Raw genomic sequence first — 7,895 nt, 5'->3', positions numbered from 1 at the left:
CTAGCGTGCCATCTACGGTCATCTTCTATATGATCTGAGTTGATCGCCCTATCATCATCACATTACAAGGGTAGGTAGCTTAAACTTCATTTAACTTTATTTTTATCACCTGTTCCTGGTAGAATATATGTCCAACGGTCAGACTTTCGGCCACGATCGCCAAGTGGTCCAGGGCGCCAGATTCAAGTTCCGGTCTTCCTGGTAGGGCATGGATTCAAATTATAGTATTATCAAGTATTGTTGTTTGCGAAATTCAAATATCAGCCAGGGCATTTGGTCTAGTGGTATGATTCTCGCTTAGGGTGCGAGAGGTCCCGAGTTCAATTCTCGGAATGCCCCGTTATCGGAATACGTGAGAGCTCTAGGCTTTCGCTTGGGATGAGAGACGTCCCGAGTCCCCAGATCCATTTCTAGTATACCCCAATGTAGTTTTGACAGTCCGGGTGTGCAGTTAATTTTTCGCATTTCGGTGTGCAGTCTTCCGGAACAATTCTCGGAATGCCCCAGACTCTTCTGGCATTTCGCTTCAGGTGCGAGAGGTCCCGAGTTCAATTCGTGGAACGGTCCATAATTTTTGGCATTTCACTTGGGGTGAGAGAGAGCTCCCGAGCCCAATTCTTGGAACGCTCCATAATTTTTGGCATTTCGGGTGTGCAGTCTTCCGGAACAATTCTCGAAATGCCCCCGTTTTTCTTCTAGTATTTTGGGTGTCTAGATCTGTTATGAAATGCGCGAGGGAATTTGGTTTGAATCTCGCTTAGGGTGCAGGAGGTCCCGAGTTCAATTCTCGGAATGCCCCCTGGCCACCATTTTGGAATTTCGGGTGTGCAGTCTTATGGAACGTCTAGGCATTTTGGGTGTGCAGTCTTGTGGAACGTTCTAGGCATTTCGGGTGTGGAGTCATGTGGAATTTTTTTGGCATTTCGGGTGTGCAGTCTTCTGGAACGTTTTAGGCATTTTGGGTGTGTAGTCGTGCGGGAATTTTTTTGGCATTTCGTGTGCAAATTCTACTGTTTCTCCGCCCTGAACGGGATAGGTTCCGAAAGTTGAAGCATGACCGTTGAACCCAAACCTACCATCATAATACCGTTCACTATAAATGCAGATCAAGCGTCTGAGAAAACCATTATTTATTCAGTTTGATATAATGAGAATGAAAGCAATGTTTTATGAAATGACCATACTCTAATACAAAATTGCGGGTAGTAGTGTTATTGGTAGAAATCTAATGCATATTTTAGTAATTGTGTTACTCATAGAAATTATATATATATATATATGAGTTGTCTATAATATAATTTTTTGAAGATTCTGGTGACGGAATCCGGCAGAAGAAATTGAGGTTAAATCTTGATTTGTTACAGTTAAAATGGTTTTTTAACTGCATATTTGGATTCAGCACCCTGAAAAACCCTTGGGACGCTTTGATTGTGCAGAAACTAGCTATCAAGAAGCCGGATTTTGACCGGAAAAACCCACCGGAAAGGCTTCCAAAAAAGTCTCATTATAGACAATTGCTATATTTATAATTTTGGGTAAAATAATTGGAATCACTAATTTGAATTATGAAAATTGTATAAATTAAATGTAGTAGTCTAGTAGTGTTATTGGTAGAACTCTAATATATATTTTAATAATTATGTTATATATATATATATATATATATTTTTTTTTTAGAAATATATATATAATTTTGGGTAAATTAATTGGAATCGCTAATAAAAATTACATAAATTAAATATTTAAAAATTTAGTAAAATGTCAAAATTTATTAATACATTTAAAAAACACATTTTAAATAACCAAAAAACTAACCCAAAAAAAATTACAAGCTTACCAAAAACTATTTTAGGAAATTAACCAAAAAAAACACATAAAATAATTATACTCACCCTTAAATAAAATATTCATACTCAACGTATTGATCCTAATGTAGTTTCTCTTAGTTGCAAAAATCTCACTTAACAACAAAGTGCTAAATTGATTAGTAGTATGTAACAATTAAAAAAGATTTACAACAATTGAATTTCTTTACCAAATTTAAAAGTTTTCTTTAAAAATTAAGAATGTTAAAGATATAGATATGTTCTTTCTACCAATATTATATAGAATTTTATCTCTCCTTTGCCGGATTACTGTTACTATGGAATTTATTGAAGTTTTAATTACAAAGAATTCTACATACCTTGTCATTTAATCAATTGGTGTCGGTTTTCTGTATGCGCTGAGTACCGGGGTGATTTTCCCAAAATTACATTGCAGGTGTAGTTGCGCTGATCCTCGTCTGATTTTGAGGAAGAGAGTTATCAATGGCTATCGTACATATTCGTATCTTTATTCATTCATTGATTCGACAGTAAATAGCTTAATTACTCAAATAAAATGCTGTCCATAATCGACGGGATTTATTCAATTTATGAAAAGCCGGCTATGGGTGCACAAAAATAGAGAAAAGACGAAGCGGACCGTAGATTTTATTGCATTCTAAACATATCCTATAGGAAATATAAATAATTTTCAAATAGATGTTGAGATGGCCGAGTTGGTCTAAGGCGCCAGATTAAGGTTCTGGTCCGAAAGGGCGTGGGTGCAAATCCCACTCTCAACATGTCAACCATTTATATTTATAATATCGTTGACGTTCGCTTCATTTCCTCCTAATTTCTTCGGCAATCTTCATTTTCTTTTAGGAAAACTGTAGCCGTTATTCGCTTTCATTTAACAGCATACCAAGCTTCTGGTCCAAAAAGGCGTGGGTTCAAATCCCCGTTATGCGCTCTCATTTAACAGCAAACGAAGCTTCTGGTCCAAACAGCAAACCAAGCTTCTGGTCCAAAAAGGCGTGGGTTCAAATCCCCGTTATGCGCTTTCATTTAACAGCAAACCAAGCTTCTGGTCCAAAAAGGCGTGGGTTCAAATCCCACTCCCAACATTTCAACTTTATTTGTTTTATAATGTGGTTGACGTTATCTCTATTTCCTGCTAATTTCTTCGGCAATCTTTATTTTTTTTAGGAAAACTGTTTGCCGTTACGCGCTTCCATTTAACAGCAAACCAAGCTTCTGATATAAAAAGGCGTGGGTTCAAATCCCACTCCCAACATGTGAACTTTATTTTATAATGTGGTGGCTGAAGTTCTTCCTGCTAATTTATTCGGCAATCTTCATTTTATTTTAGGAATACTGTCAGGGGTTATGCGCTCCATTTAAGAGCAAATCAAGCTCCCGTGTTCGCGTTAGACGATATAGGATGTTTTTTATTCTCGAAAAGTAAAATCGGAAGGGAATGTCCTGTGTCCGCGTCAGATGATAAAATAGTAAACCAAATACCCGTCTTCGGGTTCAAGAATATACATTGTTTTACAGTCTCCAGAAGTTTGGGGCATTCCGAGAATCGAACTCGGGACCTCTCGCACCCAAAGCGAGAATCATACCACTAGACCAAATGCCCATTTACGTTAAATAAATATTACTTGAATCAACTATTGAATGCCCTTTAAACTAGCTTTTAATGTCGAAGGTGGATTTAAATCCACGCCTCATTCGCGGGATAAGAATTCAAAATGCTTTCGCCTCTCGGCCGTCCTAGAAAGATGATTAAAAACCAAAAGAAGATGCCAGCGTCATTAAAAACATCACTCCAATTAAAAACCAAAATCAGATTCCAGAGCCATTAAAAACATCACTCCAAGATCGAACCCGGTAACAATTATCACTTGAAAAGAGTCGGAATGAAGAGCCGAGCTGCTACTCGGACCTCGGGTTTCAACCCATAGGTCAACGTGCCCACATTCTCGCAATCGATGGCATGGCAGCTCCCAGAGACTCGAGCTTCGATTGCAAAGCTCGAATTTATAACGCTTGATTTACGACGAGAGCGTAGCGTATTCTCTAAAGATTAAGGCCTTTATGGGTGCAGTAGAGCTATAGAGTCCTCGAGCTTGCCATCTATGCTCGTGAATCACTCAATAAACCTTTTACTTCGTCATTGAGGCTATATGGTGTTTTCATTCACACTCGAGGAAGGTAAAGAAATATCAAGAAATTTAATATAAATCTATGTCGGTTTTTTCTCTAAAAAAAGAAATATCAAGAAATGATATATTGAATTGAGGTTATGTGGTATTTTCATTCACATTCAAAAGAGGCCAAGAAATAACCAGAAATGATATTTTGAAGTGGTGTTTATTAGTTCTTGCTGATTATAGCAATGGCATATTTTGAAAAATATTTTTTAATTTTTGAAAAATTTATTTCTAATTTTTTTATTGCTTGAGCAAGTATTAATGTGATAATTCATTTCAAGGAGTGCATGCATTTTTATTTTTAAAGTGTTTATTAGTTCTTGTCTCAGACCAATTGTCTCCCGGTTAAAGTGTTAGAGTAGAAGCACAAGAGAAATTAAATGATTCTGGCAATAGACAAAAGCATCACACACAATGGAGCAAGACAACATAATTTTCTCACCTATTCAAAGTAGACAGCAACAAACAACATAAATTACTTAACTGGAGAACATAAATCACTTAGCATTACATAACAGGCCTGGGCCTTGGCTTGCAATCCCTGGCCAGAGAAATTACAAATTTATAGACGCTGAAGGAGGATTTAGAATCTTGCATGTGATTCAGATGGAGATCTAGAAACTAATGGCGGTGTAGTAGGTTCGGCACGAGTGTGACGGTGATGGTTGGGACGGCGGACTGTCGGAGAGTTGGTGCCATCATTCGCTTAGTGTTCATGAGTTTGGCTTCACACTTAACATTCTCCCACTTGAAGCTAAATAAAAGTCATGAATGAAGTCACACTGAGTCCTACCATGCCTCTACATAACTCATGTTTATTTCGTGGTAGAATCTTAGTGTGCATATCAACAGGGTTCCTATCTGTATGGATCTTTTCCAAGGATAAATGTTCTTCCTCCAACACATGCCGGATCCAATGGTACCTTAAGTCAATGTGCTTGGTTTTTGAATGAAATGTTACAAGCTTTTGTTGCAGCTATGTACTCCGCTTCTGTAGTAGAAAGGGCTACTATTCTTTGTAGCCTTGACACCCAAGATACTAGTGCACCTGCAAATGTATACAAATAACCTGTAGTAGACTTTCTGGTGTCCATATCTCCAGCCATATCTGCATCTATAAATCCTTCAAGCACTGTCTCATCATGAACAAAACATAAACAATAATGACTAGTACCCATGAGATACCTCAAAATCCATTTTACAGCTTACCAATGTTGTTTCCCTAGATTAGTAAGGAACCTACTCACTACTCCCACTAAATATGCAATGTCTGGTCGTGTGCATACCATGGCATACATCAAGCTGCCAACTGCTGAAGCATAAGGAATCTTGCTCATTTCTTCTTTCTCCTTGTCATCAATAGGACATAATACAATACTCAACTTGAAGTGGGTTGCAAGGGGTGTACCAACTGGCTTAGCATCATTCATATTAAACCTGTCAAGCACCTTCTTGATATATTTTTCTTGTGACAGCCACAACCTTTTGTTTTTCCTATCACACATAATCCGCATGCCCAATGTTTGTTGTGCTGGTCCCAAATCCTTCATTGCAAATTTGCTACCCAAATATTTCTTCAACCTATTGATCTTATTCTTATCATGCCCAACAATCAACATGTCATCCACATAGAACAATAATATGATATACTTTCCTTGATCATACCTCTTGATATAGACACAATAATAAGCGTCCAACCTCTGAAAGCCATGTTCCAACATGAATGAATCAAATTTCTTGTACCATTGTCGAGGTGCCTGTTTTAACCCATAAAGACTCTTCTTCAACCTACAAACAAGGTCTTCTTTTCCTTTTTCTATGAAGCCTTCTGCTGCTCCATATAAATTTCTTCCTCCAATTCACCATGAAGGAATGCAGTTTTTACATCTAACTGTTCACATTCTAGGTCTAAAGCAGCAACTAGACCAAGAATGACTCTAATGCATGACATTTTAACAACAGGTGAGAAAATTTCAGTGAATTCAATACCTTCTTTTTTGAAAAATCCTTTCACCACCAACCTTGCTTTATACCTCTCCTTCTTTTCGTCACCTTCATGCTTAATCTTGTACACCCATTTGTTTTGTAGAGCCTTTCTTCCTTTTGGGAGGTTTACCAACTCCCAAGTTTTATTTTCCTGCAAAGAGTTCATTTCTTCTTCCATTGTTTTCTTCCATTCTTTACTATGCTCAACTTTACAAGCTTCTTGAAAACAATTAGGCTCACCTTCATCAATCAACAAAATATAGTTTGAAGGAGGATACCTTTGTGAAGGCTTATGAGGCCTAGAAGATCTGCGAACCAATTGTGGTGGTGCATTATCAGGTTGAACTTCCTGTAAAGGTTCCTACAAGATTCCTTCTTCTTGTTGTTCATCATTTTTCACTTGTTGTTCTTCATGCTCTTGAATTTGTTGTTCATTTTCTTGCATTGGTGGGATGTTTTCTTGCTGCTCTTCAAACCTGTCAATAGCCTTCTTGACCTACAACTCACCTACAGTCCTCTTGAACATTTCTGACTCATTAAATATAACATCCTTGCTTCTAATAATTTTATGTTTGACTGGATCCCATATACGATAACCAAAAACTTCATTCGCATATCCCAAAAAAATGCATTTCATAGATTTATCATCTAGCTTAGTTCTATTTTCTTTGGGAATATGTATAAATGCTTCACATCCAAAGATTTTCAAGTGAGAATAATTTAGCTTCTTACCAGTGCAAACTTCTTCAGGGATACAGTCATCCAAGGTTGTAGTTGGAGATCTATTTATGAGGTAGCAAGCAGTCCTGATTGCTTCAGCCCAAAAATTATTCTCCAAAACCAGAATTGGACAACATACTTCACACCTTTTCCATAATGGTGTGATTCATCCTTTCTACGACACCATTCTGTTGAGGAGTACTAAGCACAATCTTCTCATCCTTTATGCCAAACCTGTTACAATATTCCTTAAATGCATTTGAATAATATTCTCCACCATTATCTGTTCTTAAACACTTTAGCGATTTGTTAGTCTCTCTTTCAACAACAGCATGGAATTTTTGAAATATTCCAAACAATTCACGTTTATTTTTCATAGGATATGTCCAAACCTTCCTCGATGCATCATCTATAAATGTTACAAAATATGATGCTCCTCCTAATGATTTGATGTTAACAGGCCCAAACACATCTCAGTGTACTAATTCTAACACATTTTTCTTTCTGTCATGGCCACCTATAAGGAATGCAACCCTTCTTTGTCTACCATATATACAATTTTCACAAAGATCAAGATTGTAGGATTTCAAACCTGGTAATAAATTTTTCCCAACAAGGATTTTTAATCCCTTCTCGCTCATGTGACCCAAGCGCTTATGCCACAGATCTGTTGAATTTCCTTCTTTTGTGATAGTAGCCAAATTTGATTTTCCTATCAGTGCCTTCAATGTGTATAATGTTCCTGTCTTGGGTTCTTTGGCCACGACCAATGCTCCTTTGCTAATTTTCCAGCCTCCTTTTCCAAAGTTTGTGGAATAGCCCTCATCATCTAGTCATCCCATAGAGATTAAACTCATGCGCATTTCTGGTACATGCTTGACCTGTTTCAACAATATATTTTTTCCATATTTCATCTTCATCTGGACATCTCCCACTCCAACAATACTACAAAAATGATTATTCCCCAAATGCACTCTACAATAATCACCAGAATTATATGAAACAAAACTATCTTTGCATGGGGTTACATGGTGAGATGCCCCAGAGTCAAGGATCCAATCAAAGCTATTACTAGATGTATATACACATGCATCCTCTACTAAAACAGTAAACAACACATCACCATCTGTGGCTATAGAAATAGTCTCACCTTCATTTGTACTGG

General features: G+C 37.3%; 3 non-coding genes across 3 annotated transcripts; 2 read left to right on the top strand and 1 right to left on the bottom strand.

Annotated features, from left to right (window-relative positions):
- Positions 1-267: 267 nt before the first annotated feature.
- Positions 268-339, top strand: TRNAP-AGG (transfer RNA proline (anticodon AGG)). Its single transcript has one exon. It is a non-coding gene; the product is annotated as a tRNA-Pro (tRNA).
- Positions 340-2,527: 2,188 nt separating this feature from the next.
- Positions 2,528-2,608, top strand: TRNAL-AAG (transfer RNA leucine (anticodon AAG)). Its single transcript has one exon. It is a non-coding gene; the product is annotated as a tRNA-Leu (tRNA).
- A 770-nt stretch (positions 2,609-3,378) lies between these two features.
- On the bottom strand, positions 3,379-3,450 carry TRNAP-UGG (transfer RNA proline (anticodon UGG)). Its single transcript has one exon. It is a non-coding gene; the product is annotated as a tRNA-Pro (tRNA).
- Between the last annotated feature and the right edge of the window lie 4,445 nt (positions 3,451-7,895).

Source organism: Pinus tabuliformis, chromosome 6, assembly GCF_031772625.1.
Source record: "Pinus tabuliformis cultivar Carrire ecotype Pingquan chromosome 6, CPIR1, whole genome shotgun sequence".
NCBI classification, from domain to species: domain Eukaryota; kingdom Viridiplantae; phylum Streptophyta; class Pinopsida; order Pinales; family Pinaceae; genus Pinus; species Pinus tabuliformis.
Note: the sequence above shows the minus strand (reverse complement) of the source record. Positions and strands in the feature narration are given on the sequence as shown.